Source organism: Mesoplodon mirus, assembly GCF_964341445.2.
Source record: "Mesoplodon mirus genome assembly, chromosome: 4".
NCBI classification, from domain to species: Eukaryota; Metazoa; Chordata; class Mammalia; order Artiodactyla; family Ziphiidae; genus Mesoplodon; species Mesoplodon mirus.
The window spans coordinates 15,258,173-15,279,385 of NC_138979.1; the positions used below are offsets into that span (position 1 = coordinate 15,258,173).

At 36.5% G+C, this 21,213-nt stretch overlaps 1 protein-coding gene across 3 annotated transcripts in view; it reads right to left on the bottom strand.

Annotated features, from left to right (window-relative positions):
* Nucleotides 1-21,213, bottom strand: part of PLXDC2 (plexin domain containing 2) — a 410,469-nt gene that overhangs the window by 224,329 nt on the left and 164,927 nt on the right. The window lies entirely within an intron of this gene.

Below are 21,213 nucleotides of genomic sequence, written 5' to 3' on the forward strand. Positions count from 1 at the left end.
GTGGCTAGCTTTTACAGTATATAAGTGTATCAAGTCAACGTGTTGTACTCCTTAAACTTACACAATGTTACATATCAATTATATCTCAATAAAGGTAGGAAAAAAAGAGAAGCATTAATTTTTTTCAGTGACTACTCAGTACTAGCTAAATTTGCCTAAAGCATTCTAATTTCTATTTTAGAAGGTAAAAAAGCATATTTTACTTTTGACTATGGTTTCTTGAAATTTCTCCATTTTATCAGTTTATTTTGATTTTTCTCTAGAGTTGTGTAAATATTTTTTTTACCCTAAAAATGAGAGTGTGTCAGAATTGTGGCAAGCAAAGATAGAGATAATCATATGTGGTTCTTGTTATAAGCTTTGTGTTGATACTGACTGCTATTTAAAATAATACCTCTAAGATGAATCTACTTGTAGCATTTTTTTTCTTTTTCAGGTGAATTCAGAGTGCAACATTTAATGGATGTTTTTTCACATCAGTTACATTTTTGTAATACCTTTATTGTCCTAGGATCAAAAAATGTTTTTTCTTCCTCTGACCCCCCTTTTACAGGAAGCATTTAAATCATTACATATCAAACTTATATAATTTAGAGTTTCATTAAAAAGAAGAAAAGAGCCCTCAAAAGAAAAAAAAGAACAATGGTGTTCCTAAAATTCATAAAAGAACAAACAAACAAACAAAAATGATCCTATTGAAATTAGAAGTGTTAGTATTCTTCAAAACAGCCAAATGAGTTAAATAACCTCTAAGGAAAGTGAATTAGATTTTAAAAATATAAAAGTAATAAGCCTCTTTAAAATAAACTGTTATATAGACAAAACCTAAAGGCAAATGAACAATCTGTGTACAATAGTCTTTTCTAAAACAGTAATGTTAGGGCTCTCTCTGATTGCTGCTGCCCAAACAAAAAATGTCACTTCTGGAACTAGTATTTTCTGAATGCCTGAACTGTAATTACTATTGAGTGACAACAAATTCAAACTTCTCCTTTTAAACTAGGGTTATATTAGGCGCTGCTTTCATTTAATGGTCCTAGAAATTGAGATAATACATCTTTCCCTTATAATTTGGGTTGTTAAATTCTACTTTTATTTAAATTCTCATTATTGCTATCAACATGGTACCTGTCACAAAACCTTTATTTTTCAGGTTTCACACTCAATGAAGAGATTTAAATGTTTTAAAAAGCAATTTTGCTGAGGAACACCTAGAAAAATCACATGATTATTGACTAATTTGAATCACAATTAGTTTTTTTGTTGTTTGTTTTATCATGAAATGTAAATGTGCTTATCAGTTTGAGAAGTCACTAAACAGAATGTATTTAAAAATATTCAGGTATATGTAAGATTAATGTTTAGTGAATAGAGGGTCTATGATTTGAATAATAAATTTTTGGATGGGATTTCATCTAATGCATTTATTATTTAAGTGCTAATTAAATAAAATATAATTATTCTTGAAATCCAGTCAAAATAAGAATACCATGTACCTTTTCACAAGTCATCATATATATATATATATATATATATATATATATATATATATATATATATATATATATGACTACATGAAGGAAAGGAATATTCTAAGCAATATTCTAAATAGATTTTGCTTCATGACTAAAAGAAAAAATATGACCCCAAATGTACATCTTGAGAAAAGATGTTGATTAAATGTTAACAGTAAATTTAAAAAAAAATAAAAATCCTATATCTCCAATTAAACTCTAGGTATCATGTACAAATTACGAGTATACCCACGATGAAAGATAAGAAAGTTCTGCAGAGAAAAAAGAAAAAAGGAGATACAAAAAAAAGGAGTAGGAAGAAAATTCTATGAAACTCAAGAGAGCTTCTATCCTAATGATTTTCCAGCCCTCCCTTCCAGAACGTGATGACACTGATTGCTTGGGTTCTAGGAGAGTAACAAGCATTGTGGTTGTGCCTTCAACTCCTTCTCATTGTCTGGTGCTTCACCATTGGAAGCTTTCAGTGGTAAGTACCCTCCTTGACACTGGGCACAAGCCATTCTACAGGTGTCACTCACTGGCAACAATGGTTGGTGGGCATGATGAGCACATAACCTAAGAAGGACCAATTAGTGAGACACCTTGGAGATTAGGTAGAGAGGAGATAATTTCCCTGATTCTGATTGCTGAGATGTGTAAATATGAGACTTGGAACTACTGTCACCATTTTCTACCAAGAGGGAATCCTGCCTGAAGATAAAGCAAACACAGATAAGGACAGAACCATAAGCAATGCAAAGAAAAAGCCAGATCCCTGACCAAGTATATCTAAGCGTGCCAACTCCTGGGCTTGTTCAACCACTTAGATGAACCATTAAATCTCTCCTATTGTTAAAACACCTTGAGTTGAGTTATTATCAACCAAAAGAACCCTAACTGACAAACAAGTTTCCTTAACTTTCACGAAAAGAGACTTAAGCAATGTTGGATAAGACAAACTTATCTGCAGATTTATAGATCTAGATAACAAACATCTCCCATTCGCATCTGGTAATCTAGCAAATCACACAGAAGGAATGAAAACTTGTATTTAACCTGCCAGAAATCATCAAGTCTGAATAACAAACAATAACGATTCATTTGATTTTTCAGTGAATGGTATAAAAGGGTGGTTTTGAAGAAAATATTCAATGAGTTTAAATTAAATATTTAATCTTTTGTCCCTATTGCTAGTACTTTTATAGAGTTCAGCAACACTGAGGTCAAAGATGTAATCTTTAGATGAATTATGTAATAGATTTTATGATGCTGCCAAATTCTTATACAATTGCCAGATAGATATTTTCTTTAATATCACAAACTTTCAGTATAGAGTTCAGTATAATTGTTGCAATCAACATATCTAAAATGACTTTGGTATTTCCCTTAACCCCTAAATCCCTGTAATTAATCAAGACACAGTCTTGAAGTTAACATAAAGAATAAGAGTATCATTATGCTAAACAATGGATTAGCTGCAAAAATATATATTTTTATCAGTAATCAGTAATTACAATTACTGATATGGCTATGTGAACATACACCTTCATTTTCACTTAAATCAGAGCTTCTCAAAACAACATCACATCTTTGAAAATACTGAAAGTTAAAGCTTTTTGACTTCTTGGTGTTTGACTTCTATAGCCCAAGCTTGCCAAGTTGTCATGGCAACTTTTATTCAAAGAGGAAGACAATCTATTGTTTACCTAGGAATTTAGAGACAAAAGTTGTTAAATTCCTGGGAGAGGTGTTTGGCTCAGTTATTCAGGAAAGCCATAAAATAGATGTCTCAAAAATATGACATCTTAGCACTACTAAATTATTCAAACCATATCTTGTCCTTTATAGGAGTAATGGTTCTTAAAGCTTTGCGAAAAGCCACTTCAGGCACAAAGATTTTCCTATTCTGCTCAGAAGCAAACTCTTTCTTTTTTTTTCTTGCAAACTATTTCTAACATCATAAAAAATAAAACAAGACACTACTGTGATATGCCTACTTGCCAATTCATTTAGGAAACCAACTGTTACTGAAAGTAGATGGCACAATAGGTAGCTATAAATCCTATAAATCCATGCTTTTCAAACATGTCTGGAAATGTACAGCTGTAAACAGAGGACATACACCAAAAACACAGAGAAAAAGTCTTTGTAACTGTAGCCTAACCATTCTGCAACAATCAGTTTACACAGTTTCTAACCCAAAGGTTGTCTTCTCTTCTATCATGGGTGTTAAATTGATTTTATGTTGAATAATTCTTATGGATGCCTCACATTGCCTATGTAGTAATAGCATTTGAACTCTAAATTCATTTCATTAAGATTTTTTTTTAAATCAAGAATATATTGTATGAACATCACTGTGCTAGTCATTGAAATATATGGATATATAAAACATAGTCAAAGTTTTCAGGTAAAGTTATTTAGCATTTAATCAATCAGTTACCTTTCAAAGATAGTTTCATAACAAATAAAGAAATATTATAATTTGAATGGTTCTTGCCAAGTATTAATATACATAATATAATGTAATGTAATGTAAACAAATATGTTACATTCTTATATAAATGATTTCACAAGGGCCATATAGTACATTTAAAGGTAAAGCTATTTAAAAATATTACTTGTATATATAAAACTCCTCAAAAACAAAGAGTTAAAAAATGGTGATCTAAAAAAATCATGTTGATATAAGAAACCAAAGGACATGATCAAATAACAAAAGGAGAAAAAGAGTGAGCTGGCAACACTTTTCTCAACTACATCAGAAGGAGGTGACCTACAGGGAATGAGGTGTAGGAAGGTAGATCATATGAGTGTCTCTGTTAATAAAAAGCCAGTGAGAGTATTTAGCTTTCTTTCACTGGGTTACCAAAAAATGAAATTAGACCAACATATTTAAGCACATTTGAAAAGCATATGAACAGAATATAAAGGATTATTAAATTAGTCCCACACAATTTCAGCACGATAGGAGCAATTACATATTATCTTCAAATAGCCTTCAATATACATCAGCAAGTACTACAGCAATACCCTCTTCAGACACTCAGAACAATTACATGGGATACAATTAAATTTACTGTTATGGTGTCAGAAGAATTAAAATCAATTCCTCTATCTCCTGTTGATTATATCAGATTATTGCACCAATTCTCATTATGCATATCTTTTACGTATCTTCAGTTTCTCACAGATGCCTCTGTTATTTCTTTAAGGATTTTTACCTACTTGATCTATTTGCAGCATGGTCTATCCCCCTAGCAATATCTTGTCCATGACTCTTTGGTAGGTATTATTTAATTTATCAGTTCTTCACAAGAATTTAGTTAAGTGACACCCAAGAATGTAGGATTAGTTGTTGTGTGTGTGTGTGAGTGTGTGTGTGAATTTATCATGAGGTCAGATTACTATGTGACATATAAAATATGGGATTCCAGCAATATTTCCATCATAAAACAGTTTTCATTTTCCCAGTAACTTTCTCTTAGATGAGATCATCTCTCATGCTATGCAGAGAGAGGTAAACTGTATGGCCAAGGAAGCATAACACATTTATGATCTTTCAAAATAATGACAAAATCAAAGCTCTATAATTCAATTAAGTGATTGCCTACATCTCCAGGCATTTTGGAATGTGTTGGTATGTGTTTGTGTTGATTCATTTATTAAATGAAACAAACAGTATTTTCTACCTGGATATATTTTATCCAGTATACTTTAATTTGCTCCTGATAGAAGCTTTTAACCTTTTCAAGAATAAACCTGCGAGAGTATTTCCAGTTTTAGAGTGGTGAAAAAGCACAGGCCAGAGAGAGAATCTGGGCAGTTTTGAGTGAATTAACATCTCAATTTATCTTTTATAAATACAAGCAAGTGATGGCCAATCATACAGTGGTTGCTAAAGAGGTGCACTGCCAACTTACAAGGGATCTCTGTAGGCTCCAAAAACCTAGGGAAAAAATGCATGCATGAAAAACGTTTAAAAATATGTATGAAATTTCTATTAAAAAGCTCAAAATTAGCATTACAATAACATAGCTCAAAGGATATTTGGGTTGAAGTACAGCTTCTGCCTCTAAATAGTCACTGTAAATTCTGGACTTTATATAAGGAATTCAACTAGGTGTCTCTTAAAATTCCTTTCAGCTAAGGTTCTGAGATTCTAAAGCCACAGGCAAATGGGAAGAAACTGCTAGGGGTGAGTGAGTCAGAAGACTTTGCATTATTTAAGTGATACCCATCAAAAGAAATGTAAGTGTGCAGTTTGAAGAACCAACACAGGTAGCCAGTTATAGTAACTGTATAGTATAGTACCATTTCAATAGGTACTTAATCATCCTTGTTGGTAAGTTGTAGATTGGCCCCAAGACTGGAGGCAAATTAACAGACTTGTTGCAAGGAGTGTGCGAATCCCTGGGAACACTATGCGTTATGTGTGCAAACTAAAAAAATCACAGGTCTTGTATTTGTATGCATTATTTTTCAAATGCACAATATATTGTGATGCATAAAATGTGTGATCATTTTACAGTTACTGAATTTCTCTATAATTCTTGGTGTATTTTTCCAATCAACTAGAAAGAAACAACAATGGTGTGAGGGACCACAAAACATTCTGATAATCAAAAAAGACAATCATAATTTATATGGACATTTCTATTTTAGATGTAGCATTCATGATGGGGCAGGAGCTTGGACACTATAAACATACTGTCTTAGTGTGCTCAGGCTGTGATAACAAAAGACCAGAGACTGAGTGGCTTAAAAAATAAAAATTTATTTCTCTCAGTTTTGGAATCTGGGAAGCCTAAGATCAAGGTTCTGGCAGATTTGGTTTTTGTGAAAGCTCTCTTCCTGGCTTGTAGATGGTTGCCTTCTCACTATGTCCTCAAAGGGCCAAGAGAAAGTTCTTTAGTGTCTTCCCCTCCTCTTATAAGGATACCAATCCCATAGGGCCCCACCCTTATGACCTCATTAAATCTTAATTACCTCCTAAAGGCCCTATCTCCAAATATAACTACATGGGGGTTAGGGCTTCAACATATGGATTTAGGGAAGACAGAATTCAGTCCATAGCACATACAGATAGTTCCTTTATTAAGTTTGGATTTGTAAGAAAGCCCTAGATTTATTGCCTTTGAAAATTCATGTCATTCTCTAGTGCTAATCAAAATTGCCATTCAAGCTTTCTAATATAGGAGGGCTTTTTGAAAATCCATACAGTTCTCTATCTTGGCCTATCTCTTAGAAAAAATATTGAGACATTTATAATTTTACAAGAATTATGGAAAATTTTACTTTGGAACAACTTCTAAAAATTATAACTCACTTGACAATTTTCACACAAAAAACATTTGTGGAAAAGTTGGGTAATTTCCCCCTATGAACTGGTCAGTCTCATTTCAAAGGTAACTGTTACTGTTCCCACAAACACTGGGCTTGACACAGCCATCCCTTCCATTTCATCCTCCCCATCACATGCCACATGAGCCCTACTAGCTCTCCTGGTGTCCCACAAGTACGCTATGTGCCCTGACACCATACTGTTCACCTGCTCTTTTATGCACCTGGAATGATCCTCCCCTATTCTGTCATGCTTTATTTCTTAGTCTGCTTTAATTTCCTTTGTAACTTTTATCATTGGACTTAAAAAAAAATTATTGCCTCCCCCTGCTCCCCGTTTAAAATATCTCTCCCTCTATTGGGTTCACCGCTGTATTCTAGATAGTAAACATTGGTACATGATAGATACTCAATATACAGATTTGTAAGTTTTAGACCTTCTTTATATTTTTCAAGCTATTTATTACTTTGGCTTTATTACCTCCTAGAAAAGATGTTACAGTGGTAGATTCTTCTTAACAGCAAGGAAGAAGTAAAAACTCACACACAAACCAATCCAATTTATTTATAAATATATTTTATTCACTATTCAGTTTATTATTCTTGAAATTTCCATGCCCTATTACAAAACCCCTCATGCCACCTCTATCAGTGGTTATTGCTGGGTAACAAAAAACTCCCAAACTTGGTGGCCTGAAACAACCATTCATTTGTTTAGGACTGGGTGCAGCTGGGCACTGCTTCTGTCCTGCACAGTGTCAGTTGGGATCACTGATGGTTTGTGGCCACTTCTCATGTCAGCTGGGGACTGGCTGGTTCCACATGGACTTGGCCACATGTTTAGGGTCTCTCTCTCATTGTGACATCTCATTCCCAAGGAGACCAGATTGGGCTTATTCCCAAGCTGATAGAATCCAAGCAAGTAAGAGCGGAAGCTGCAAGTGTCTGGAGGCATTGCTTAGAAGGTGCTTAATGTGACTTCCATCCCATCATTTGATCAGAACAAGTTACAAAGCATGTCCTGGGTTCAAGAGGTGAGAAGATAGATCCTACCTCTTTATGGGATAAACTGTAGTAGGAATTTGGGGCCATTTTTAACCCATCATGCCATGCAAATTTTCTATGCCTGAGTGGTTGAGCTGTTTTGCTAAGTATAAATAAACAGTTACTTTGACCTCTCTAGGAGATACTGTATCATTTCCACTTCAGTTGAGAGACCATTTTGACAATACCTGTGGGTAGCTTCAATTAAAAAAAAAAAAAATCTGTAGTTGCTTTCATTTAGCATAGAGGTACTTTTAACAATGTAAATCTTCCTATTGTTTTCTAAATAAGAATTTTAAAAGCCCATTTCAAATGATAAATTCTTCCAGGACCACATTTTAGAAGAAGGAAAATCTTGTTGCCAACTCACTTAACTTTAGGTAGCTGATGTACAGGTCAAACAAGGGCAGAACAAAGGGAGAGAGGCTGCAATAGTTTCATGAGCCATTAAAAATAAAGAAGCAAAAAGAAAAGCACAGTCTGTTGAAGTTTTGTTTTAAAATTACCAATTCTAGATTCAAACAAATATTTTCATAATATGGTTTTGCTGACTTTGCAGAAAGATGCCCTCTCAGATCTATAAAACTGGTATTTATACCTTGCAATAAAATTACAAGATAGCTTAGAAGAGCTTTTATTTCAGTGCCGTCTGAGAAGCATGCTTTCCTTTTTTGCTTCTGTCTTACAAAATCACACAAGGGAAAATCAATGTTATGAGCTTCTCACTTTCCTAAGAACTAGCTGGAAAGTAAGAAAAATGCCTGGAGGTCAAATATTCAAGTGAACGTAGTCTAATGTAGGAAGATGCTGTCAAACAGCCTATTTATTTACAACCATTTCTTTCACATGTCACTCATACAAGCTAACAAGTATTTATGATGCACTGGTTATGTATGTGGAGGTCTTCAGCTGATGGCTGGGAAGGGCAAAAGATGTTTATGATATAGTCCTTGCTCTCCAGAAACCGGCAACAGAGTGACATAGTGCAGGTACTCAAATCTCTCTACTCCAGACCAGCATAAGATAAAGGCTGTACTAATGGCAGCTTCAGTATTATAAGCCTTCTCAGGAGGAAAATATCTCATTCAGTTTTAGTGATAAAATATAGGGCTCATAGAAGTCATGATATTTAATCTGGGCCTTGAGGAATGAATTGAGAGGGCGATTTTGCTCAGAGGGACTGGTCTGAACCCAGGGGAATGAGCAGAAAAATACTGATAAGATTACAGAAAATAACGAGAACAACAGACACATATAGGGGAGTAATGTGACGTGAGTGCAGCTAGATATGTAGAATTTTGATTGCACAAACCTTTGAACATCAATCTGGAAAGTCTGAATTTGATTCTGTGTAAAATGAGAGCCTTGGAAGTAATGGATTAAGTGTAGACTTAGATGGAACAATCTAGAAAATAGGATGGACTGGAGAAGGGAGTGATTAGAATCATACATTAGTTTGGAAGCTATAATAAGAATAAAGAGTAAAAGAATAAAAATTAATTAACTAATGATTTTTTTTAAAAAGAATAAAAGTATCAAGAACAAAATCCTAACAGCTCAACCAGGTTACTAAGAGGGAAAACAAAAGGGAAGATGCTGTTGTGAGAAAGACCGAAGAATCCAAAAGACTTGCCAGTATTTAAGAGGGAAAAGAACACTCAAAAATGACCCTGCAGCATTTAATCAGGATAACTGGACAGCCTGGATGGTTGAAAGTAGCTATGCCAGTTAACAGTTTAAAGTGGAACTTAGCATATCTACATGTCATTATAAATGCTAACAAACAGATATAGGAAAATAAATATCACTGGTTTCCAGATAAAGTGCATACCAACGGTCACAGAACAAGGCCTTAGGAGTAACCAGATGTTAATTGAGAAGCCCTCCCATATTCAAGTAACACCTGTATTTCTATCTTTCTCTCACTGAGTACTCGAATAAGCGCTCAACGGAGGACAATGCCATGAGCTAATGAATGCCCTTGAACTGTAGCAGTGGTTCCCAAACTTGTCTGAGCATTAGAATCAATTGGAGATCTTTTATAAATTTCATAGCCCAGATCATACTCCAGACCAGTTAAATCAGAATCCGGGCTGGGTGCAGTGTGATCCCAACGTGCAGACATCTGGGAAACATCACCTATTAGCTGAAATTTCCAATTTGTAACTGAACATGTTCTATATCTATATGATCATACCAAAACCAAGGCTTTAGAAATATATTTAAAAAATTCAACTTATCCTTAGAGAGCTTACCAAAGTTTAAGAATTTTACTTTTAAAAATGTTGAGCTTAGTACTTTCCAAAGCACACACAGTAAGGTTTACATTCCAGAGAACGGTAGGAATAATAAATAGCCTTTCATCTGTTTTGGAAATGATGATCCTTAAAGTTCTAGTGTTGACGATCTCAGTAAAGAAGGCTGAATCCAGATTTCTATTCCTTAATGGATATGCGATCTGGAGAATTTCTGATTTCTCCGATCTGGAGCTTTCTGAATGTTTCATAGGTTGCATCTGTACATGTCCCAAATAGTATAAATTTGGAATCCTCATATCATGGTTTTGGATGCATTCATTTGACATACAATTTTATGTGTCATCCTCCTCCTCCCCCCACCCCCCCCACTTGGTATACTAGCTTTGAAACAAGTATCAAGATAAAGCAGCTTCAAAAATGCAGTGAATGTGCTGCATCAATCACTTTGAGATATGAACACAGTTTTAAAGCTCATTAGTCAGTCTGTAAGCATAATCATCAGGCTTTGCATAAACACGCAGTGCAGAGAATGAAGCAGTGGTAAACTGTACGTGGCTATACCAAGCACAATACTAACTGTAAGTAGCACTCGGTGGAAAGAGGTTAGATTTAGCTATGGAAGTTTAACATTATGCATTTTTAATCATTACACCTGATCCACACAAAAAACACAAATTGAGCCATCTTCCTGAAATGATACCACGTAATTTTTTCTTTTCTTTGACAAGATTAGACACGTGACTGAAGTGACCAGTTCTCTCTTGTCTTTGGCATTTGAGGGCCTTGGGTGGACACTCACAGAGAAGCAGCCTTCTTCTGTTCCCAAGTGTTTGCTTCAAATATCAACCAGCTGCCTTTTTAGACTAAATATCTTTCTCTTTGATATTAGGACATTAAAAACATTTATTCAGGAGACTTTTGTTTTAAAAAGTATATAGTAAACAACCTGACACAGTTCCTGCATTTATGTTGTTTACAGTCTAGTGGGAGACACAGGCATTAAGTGATTATATTAATAACAAATCCTAGGGCCACTTGATTTACTTTTGTATCTCAAATGAAAAGTTCAAAAGAAATCAGGACAGGAACTCTTACTTGAATGTTCTTACATTAGAAGTCTACATATATCAGATACTTCTATAAGTAGAGAATTTCCATATGCTCATGGATTTCCTCTGCCTGGGCTTAGATATCCAAGTAGTTCTCTTCACTGATCTACACGGTGCATAAACGTTGCTTAGAAATAATCACCAGTTAATATTTTGAATTCAGTTAATTTGTAGATAAAATTCAGAACAGAATACTGCTTAATGGTTAAAACATTATAAAACAACCTGGGTTAAAAAAATGAAGAGAGCTTATGTCAAAGTTATCTTTGGGTTTTACTCTGGAAGGAACATGATTATTCCAGAGGCTAAGGAGACAATGGAGAAAGGGATTGGGAAAAAAATTCTTAGGTTCACTCAGAGAGCAAAGAATGTAATAAACATTCCAATGAATCAGACTAGTGAGAACAGGTGTGAACAAACAACACATCAGTGTTCTGTTACAACTAGTATAAAATCCAAAGTTCAATCCAGGTCTTTGCATTAGGCTTTGTTGACTTGATGACTTATAAGTAAGCAGTCCACTATGTAGGGCATAGTTCCCCAAATCCAATACAAATTTGGTCCCCTGATGTAGTGGAGACTTTACATAACTCATGATGGCCTAGAGGTTTTTGTTGCAAAAAATGCCAACAATGGTTTGCAAAACATGTAGAGGAATAACAGGCATAATTTTTAGAGCCGAGGAAGAAAAACCAACAGATTGCCTTGAAAACGGAAAGTGACTGGTTCCCTCAGAATATTTTATTAAGCAATAAAATCATTAGCTGGTTAATCTTTTAAATAGAGGAGATTTGGAAAGTGGCTACCTAAAAATAACCTGTTTGCATACTTTTCAAAGCATTTATGATAGAGACAAAAATGTTAGATCCACAGTCAAGAATTCATAATACAGTGGTTCTCAAAGAATAAAATGTGAAAAAGACAAAGATAACTTGATGAGCTTTTTTAAAAGATACATTTGGTTATTCACCTATCATTTACTCTAATATCATGTTCTATTTCTTGTTAATGCTTTCTTTTTCTGAAAAGATAGGGTTTGTTGATAATGCATATTTTTAAATGCCATTAATTTGCGAATGAATGAAAACATTGAGTCTTTTTTTTTCCATTTTGGTTTTATGATATCTGACTTCCAGAGGCCACTGCCACAGTGCTTTTTCCCTTCCTCTTCGGAGGTAGATTAGAACATCTTTAAAGACTCGAAAAAATTGGTCGTAAAACTGCTGAGCTAAAGCCTAGAGAATTTGTCATACTCTGACAAAGTATAAGGTACTCACAAGGACTCTAGGAAAGCTGCATGGTTTCCATCTTCAAAGCCGAACTCCCTCCCACTTCCCCTGGAAGCGACAATAATGAATCTAGCAAATGAGTATTTGCATGTGCTTTACATTTCTGTTTCTTGGTACAGAACCCCTCTAAAGAACCCCTAAGGTCACTCTGCTGCTTCTGAGTGGCTGAAGGGCTATTGTGCAGGCACAGAGAGCCCGCAGTGACCTCCTCAGAGCAGGGATGTGGGTGGCAGGGTTTATTTACATATTATTGATCTTCTAATCCTTTTTCCAGGGAGCAGCCTCTGAGGGTCCTCTGGGGATCAAGCTGTTCCTAGTACAAATAATGCCCAGGAAGTGCATTGGGCCCCAGAGAAATGCAAACTCCCTTAAAGGGCTTTCAAAGATCTCTGGGCTTGGACTTGAGCCTCAGGCTCCAGGTTCTTCCTAGGCCAGTCTCTCCCTGACCAATTTATAAATACATTTATAAAGTCTAAATAAGTTTATACTATTTTCCCAATAGTAAGTTGAGGGACAGTTGCTAGTCTGCTACATAACAGTTTTATGACAAATTCCTGCTGAGTACAACTGCGAGTTCAGCATTTTAATAACAAATGAAATAAAATCTGGCTAGAGGAGAAAGATCTAAATGGTTGAGGTCTTGTAGGTCAAGTCATGTGAGAAATGAATGGGGAAGAGTCCACTGGATGACAAAGAGGAACTGGATTGACTTTGCCCAAAGGTCAGAAGGACGATTCATCTGTGAATGTTCTGGGGATGAAATATTCAGGCAAGGATGAGAAAACAGTTTAATAAATTAAGATGTCAAAAACAAAATTTTCTCTCTTAAAAAAGGATAAATTCCCATTAGAAGACTTTGAGCAAAGGCTGTTGGAGATGTTATGGATAAGTTTCATGTATTTGGATAAGAAATGCATTTTATAATATCTCAGATTATTTTGACTGTCTTTAACCATATTTCAACTATATTTAGTTTAGCTATATTTAAAACTACTTCCTGAAGTAATTGGTGACTAGATAAACAATTTGCTATTTGGGTAAGAAATAACCTGAGATCAATCTGAATTTTCCAAAAAAGACCTAGATTATTTTTTTGTCCTCTTCACCAACTTTCCCTTCTACATTCTGTCTCTGGCATGTACTCATTCATTTGGGTCAGAGCTCTTAGGTCACTATTTACCTTATATGATGTCTCATTCTAAACAAGGCTACCTGGTATACAAGAAGAAAAGTATCATTAATTGATGTTTAATTTTCTCATCAGACATTAATGATTATTGAAGAATGTATGCAATTGTGAGTGATTCTAACCACATGCACAAAATCTGAAGAATTTAGCTATACAATTCAGTTTCCAAGACACTATGGCCAAAGCTTTTAGACCATTAAGGAAATATTGTTTACAAATAATAGACCATGAACATGAATGTAAAAAAGAGGTTAAGGAATTTCTCCAGCACCACAAACAGGGAGTCCATATGGATAAAGACAAAGAAAGTGTACACTCTGGTAAACTGAAGTGGCTACTTTTCCTGAAGAGATGAACTATCATGGGTTCACTAGGAAATATGCCATGAGGAAATGGGTGGAAAGAATATACAATATGAGACTTCTGTTGCGGGGATCCATGCAGCCAGTCACATGATTGAGGAAGAATAGGATTCTCAGCAAGAAAAGAGTAGCTAAGTTCAGATTGGAAGGTTAGGTGTTCAAGTGTTGGAAACTTCATAAGGACCCTTTTTAGAAAATGTCACACAGTAAATTGTCTCTCCACACCTCCCAGGTATCTTAGTCCACACAGGCTGCCATGATGAAATACCATAGACTGAATGGCTTAAACAGAAATTTATTTCTCAGAGTTCTGGAGCCTGGAAGTCTGAGATTAGGGTGCCAGTTTGGGCATACACTGGTTAGAACCCTCTTCCTGACTTGCAAACAGCTGCCTTCTCACTGTGTTCTCACACCGGCTTGCCTTTCCTCAATGTGTACACGTGGAGAAAGAGCTCTGTCCCTCTTGCTGTTCTCATAAGACCACCAATTTCATCAGATTAGGACCCCACGCTTATGAATTCATTTAACCTTAATTACCTCCTAAAAGCCCTATCTTCAAATACAGTCAGACTGGGGATTAGGGCTTCAACATACGACTTGGGGGAGGGGGTACAATTCAGTTCATAGCACCAGGTATCAGTTACCAGGGATCAAGAGAAAGAGCTGCAGCACGGTAGTGCGTGGGGAAGGGTTGGCTGGCATCAGGAGCTAGGAACAGGGGATGCATGCGAGTCCTTATCCTGGCTCTGCCAATAATCTAAGCTGAACCCAGCTACTCCATCATACCTCTAAAGTGTTTTGTGTAAGATACCACTTATACCTGTTGCAACTGCTACAAAATTGAAAAGAAATGCAAAGTCTCACACTAAAAGTCCCCCCTCCCCCAGCTATTTGATTTTCTTTCTCTTTTTCCTTCAAATCTATCTGCAAATTAGAAATGCTGTGGTTATTTTATACATATGCAATACTACTGAATGATCATACAGTTTAATCCATTTGTTATTTATTTAATTTTTTAGCAAGCTAGTTATAGATATAGACCAGAGCACACTTCTGTCTTATTAACAGTTGAATGTATTGCCAATGTTTCAAATCACTTTGACTTCCTAAATTCATCTCACTGGTAAGTCTAAAATGTTCTAGTCTTCCAGGAAAAACAAAAGAAGATGATTACTTGAAGAAATGTCATTGTTTAAATTACAATATTTATATGTAATTAATTGAATATATAAAAGTTTTTCTCATTATGTCTAAATACTTTTGAAAACTTGGAATATTGAATCAATCATAACCGAACAGTATATTTCCCATGACTCCAATTTCATACACTGTAATATTTCAGAAGGACAGAAAATAATCTTAGAAACATTCTTCAAAATAACCAGTGAAGGTGAGACCTTTAAAACCATCTTTCACTTCTTGTTTTCAATATCATGTTTACAAGGGATGCAATAGGAAGTAGTCCACCAGGACTGTACTTACATAAAATAAGTACAGAAGAAAAGTAGGACAGAAGAGATCTAGAATATATCTCCAAGAATCAGATTATATTGGATTGAATTCAACTCAACACGTAGTATGCTTCCTCTGGGGTAGACATGAAGGCAACAGTGAGGTGCCTCTCAGAACTTGGAAATAAGATGGAAGATGGAAGATGACCTAGTAAGTTTATATTAATTAAGAATGTAATTAGTTATTTGTTTTGCATATAGTGGCAATAGCATCTGGTGGCCATTAGATACATGAACCTATGGACATTTTATTTTACCATCACTGTGTTGGTCCATGTGTGATTAAGGAAAAAAAAAAAAAAAAAGAATGAACAAACAACTTTTAAGTGTTTGGATATCTCTTGAGAAACTAGAAGATGTGGCATCATGTGCCCAAATTCACACATGGCCCCACTCTGCTGCAGCTGGGGAGCAGCTGCCATGGTCCCCATGCCCCATCATTCCCCTATATCTAGGAAGAAATTCCCTTGCAGTAAATCATGCCTCATGTGATGATATCTTTTTTTTTTAAACTTTTTTGGACTATTGCCACCATGACCCCAAGGGCTCAAATTTACCAACCAAATGTAAATCCAATGCTTGTCTTTTTTTTTTTTTTTTTTTTCTTTTTTTTCTTTTTTTTGCGGTATGCGGGCCTCTCACTGTTGTGGCCTCCCCCATTGCGGAGCACAGGCTCCGGATGCGCAGGCCCAGCGGCCATGGCTCACGGGCCCAGCCGCTCCGCGGCATATGGGATCCTCCCAGACCGGGGCACGAACCCGTATCCCCTGCATCGGCAGGCGGACTCTCAACCACTGCGCCACCAGGGAGGCCCCCAATGCTTGTCTTTAAATATGGGACTGAAGAGTTTCAGATCACTCAGAACCCAATCAAGGCAACTGTACTAAAATGTCAAGACAACAAATTTGGACTGTGCTAGTAATTTAGAAAGGGGAAACCTAATGTACTTGATGGAATTCGGTTTGGAGAAAGCCTATGTAAAGTGAAAGCGAGTAATCAATCCAAAACAGTGGTGAACACAGCCATTTCAAAAAACGGAATTCAATTACTTCGTGTTAGAAGTAGGCAGATACATAATCCATCAAGAAAATGGGGAGAGAAATTCCAGCTTGATCACATCACAGGGGAACTTGGAAATAGGTCTCTCCTGATTCCCTTAAAATAATCCCAGGAGGTTAACGCATGGATTACTCTATTAAAGGAAGCCTGGAGCCATGGATGATTCATGAAGGAGTAAGTGGGTGCACAACCCTGGAAGGGTCCAGTGTTTTGATGAGCCTTACCCCCCCTTTCTACCTAGATGCCCAATGGCCCCTGCTCATCTAGAAGCACTATAATGCCTGCTGTCACCTGAGAAAGCCCAATTAGCACCCAAGGCAGGTGGCTTAAGATTCACAGCAGTGGTTTCAGGTTTTCTATCATCACTGGAAGGGATAGAACTCAGTCAGGTGCTTCTTTGTTCTCTGTCTCTGTCTCTTTGCCTCTGTCCCCAGGCGTGTGTGCTTTTGCGGCATCTCAATTTATGGTTGCCTGAGAGGGGAAGCAGAAAGAAAGGCAGCGAAGTGGATAAAAACAGCCCCAGCAGAAGCAAAGTAACGGAAGTAAGAGCAGCAGCGGCAGCAGCTTACTAAAGCCAAGGGGATACTTTTCCTGCAGGTGCACCCTTGCCTTTGCAAAGTGTGGTGGCTTCACTGCTCTGCTCCAGAAGGCTACAAAGGGTCACGCCGCTGACACCAGCGCTGCTGCCGCCTCTTACTACTGTTTTGTATTGTTTTGTTTTGTTTGCGGTACGCGGGCCTCTCACTGTTGTGGCCTCTCCCGTTGCGGAGCACAGGCTCCGGACCGCAGGCTCAGCGGCCATGGTTCACGGGCCCAGCCGCTCCGCGGCACGTGGAACCTTCCCGGACCGGGGCACGAACCCATGTCCCCTGCATCGGCAGGCGGACTCTCAACCACCGTGCCACCAGGGAAGCCCCTTACTACTATTTTGTATGTGACAGCTTCAAATATAACTCTTCAAAAATACAGTTTAGAGGGGGTAGGGGAGCAAATTTGCGCAGGAGCATGAGCTTCAATCAGCACAAGTAGGTAGGGGACTCCAGTGGAAACAAGCCCGGTTTCCAGATAGGCACTGAAGAGGCATCACTGTTCCTGCACCCAGGGAAAAGGGTTTCTACACCGTGACCATGGGACACTTTCTCGGTAACCATCTTACTTTCCCTCATCCTTCATCTCTTCTTTTGTAGAAGAAAATGGTATTCAGGTCATTTGAGTGTGAAGACAAATTTACTGCCGTACAAAGAATCCCAGTGGACAAGCTATAATCACATACCCCACGTCACTACTCATTTGAATGTGGAAACAGCCAACAAAAACATCAGGCTTTTGTTGGTAATCTAGTTCTAGTCCTTGTCACATTCTATTTTACTTACAGTCCTAGCCACAAGTGAATCTTGGTTTTCTTGGTCAAAAAGGAAGTCAAGTTTCCCTATGCTTTCTGGGTTTTATGTCTAACCCTCAGTTAAATACTATTCTCCCTGCATCCAGAAAATTTTACTTCAAATCAATGAATGCTTTATGAACATCAGCAAAAGATCCAGCACTGTTTCATCCCTCATGGAGGCTGTAATCTGAGTTACATTTCCCTAGACTGGGTCTTTTGAAATAGTCTGGTCATTTCTTGGCAATATGGTTTGGAGTGATATCCATGGAGTTTCACTTGCCAAACCCTGCTTTAAATAGAGAGGCCCTTTCACTTATTCTAGAAGAGAATCTACCATATATTTCTCGCGTGGCCTTGTAGGAATGGAGACACAGGATAATGATTTCAGACTACACAGGTTGTTAGTGGTAACATGAGCTTCTAGTCAAGAGAGATACTTGGTTGAGAGAAAGGGCAAATTTGCCCGTAAGGGAGAAGAGGGCCCACCGAGATTGAAACAGAGCCAGGTGAACAAGGGTTTTGTGTGCATGTGCTGAAAAGGGCACAGTTAAGGCAGAGAGAATTGGGGAATCTCATTTCAGCTGCCCCATAATCTTGGGTCCACGGTCGCATCTCCTTTCCAGTTTTCATAATGTCTGATCCTCTTTTTTTTTCTTTTGAGAGCGCCGAGCAGCTTGCAGGATCTTAGTTCCCCGACCAGGGATCGAGCCTGTGCCCCTTGTAGTGGAAGCAAGAAATCCTAACCAGTCGACCACCAGGCAATTCCCTTGATTCTCATTATTTCAAAAAGTCCATTATGCTTCGATTTCCTTCATTGTGTCTCATCCTTACTTTCCAGAACAATAATCTAAAGAACATATTTAAAGCTTAAGGCATTCACTGAAGCAAAAGGGAGTCTTGGCCAGTCCTCCAGGTAGCTGTTTAATTTTTATTGCCTCCATGAAAAAAAAATACTGGTTTTTGCTCAGAGAAATAAGTGTCTAAGTGTACGGTAAAAGGGGCTATCCAGCCACCGTTTATTTTCCCCCACAGAGGTAATTTTTATTTACAGTGATTAGGAATAATGTACACACATGTATGTGCGCACACACACATACACAAAACATACACACACAAACATACATTTACAAATCACTAAAATTTCTATTTATAGGCTTTGAAAAATACCTATAGTTTATAGCAACCTTGCCTACACATAAAGATTTTTAAAACCACCACCTACAATGCCAAGTTCTTTGGTTTTTAATTTTGCAACTGCAGCCCAAAGGAAGACAATGATACATTGGTATGGAGGCTCCTGGGCAGATGGGAGATCACTGGTGGAAAGCACTGCTAGAAAAAGAAGGGACAAAGTGAGAAAATTAATGTTTGTCCCAGATTCTGCTTCTGTTATGCCAACCTGCTCCTTGCTTGGTTTCAGGGACTGTTTCAAAGTTGGAAATCATTTTCTCTTACCACGTTCTTTATTACCAACACTTTAAAAGTCAATAGACAATCAGGAGGAACAGTCTCACAGTCATTTAACCTTACTCTAATTTGCATTCACAAGTGATCACCAGCTGGAAAAAAAAAAATTCCCTTTGAAGATGTTTAAACATTTTTCTTAAGGAGATAAAAACGTAGAGCTTTTTTTTCTTTTGTCCTTTTATGCAAATGATTTAAACGCAGAAAATGTCAACCATTCTCCTTTTAGTAACAAAGTAAGAAATGCACCTTTACAAAGCAAAATTAAAAAAAAAATCCTTGAAGTGGCAGTTATGATTGTTCAGTGACTAAACTGCCTGAATAAAGCATGTCATATACATTTGAAATATGCTCAGACCATAGCAAACCTATTCGATGAGGCAAAATAACATTTTAACCGTCATGGCAAAAGTGATTTTGATTTCTATTTAAGTTCTTTGTGGACCAGTAAGTAATTGAACTGCAGCTGCCTTCTTTCTAAAGTCTTCTGCCTAAATAGAGCCACGTTGGATGGGCTGTTGGCAGGGGCAAAGAAGGGGGGCTTCTGAATGTACTGATTATTTTATTTCCTTAGGTTTATGGTGGAAAATATTACTTTCCACAGAGTTTTTAAGGGACAATGAAAATACAAAGATTTGTCTAAAATTTTTGTTTACCTTTAGAAGATAATTTTTTTATCACTAGGTCCAATTAGTAACGTGAGAAAAATTTCTAATGAATACTGATTATTTTGGCCTGGCACATTTCTGTATTTATTCATAAAGTTGTTTTCTTGCTCTTTGAATGGCACCTTCCCATTTGAATATGACATCCTTCTGTTCTGGTAAAGATTAATCCCATTCACTTGTAAAAATAATAAAGAGATATCTGATTCCTCAATGGACAGAGAAAGATGACAAGTCATTCTTTGTTCAGTTGGTATTTAAGAAAGAGAAAACTGATTGTTTATACTTGATTTTTAAGATAACAGATCACTCTACAACACTATTTACAAAGAACAAATTAACTGTTTTGAGTTTCTTGGAAAGGTTTGTTAGTGTCCCCTGTAAACGTTTTCAAAAATGAAATTTTAAATCACCTTCTGCTCTATTGAGAGAACAAGTAAAGATCTGCATTCAAATATGAACACTGTGCAAAGCACTATAACCTAAGAAAATTGGACAGTATTATAACCTAAACTGTCCTTAGAAAAAAAAAATCTGACAATCATAAATCATGACATTCATCTTTGAAAATTATAAAAATTTCCAGAATAGAATTCATGAAACCTTAAAAAGTTAGGCAGCGTTATATTTAAGTGGAAAATCCTATCACACGACGAAATATTTTTAGTCTTGGAAGTATTTACCTAAAAGACTTCTTTAATAAAAGGTGCTGTGACTAAATGAAATGTTTAACTTAAACAGGAAGAAATTTGCTTTGCAAGTTTTCCTTTCAAATTCCTTTGGTGACAAGTGGGATCAGCACTGTGAATGCAAAATAATATAGATAGATAGATGATTGATAGAGATGTTGTCTAAAAGGTGAATGTTAGTGTTTTCCATAGCTTTGCTTTTTAAGCTAAAGATTGTGTAAATATATGAAGTTTACAAAAAGAGCTAGAAATTACTTGTAAAAGAGAAATAGTTTCAGCAGTATTTAATCCATTCATTCAATTCAGTGCCATGGATTCCACACTATTATTTCA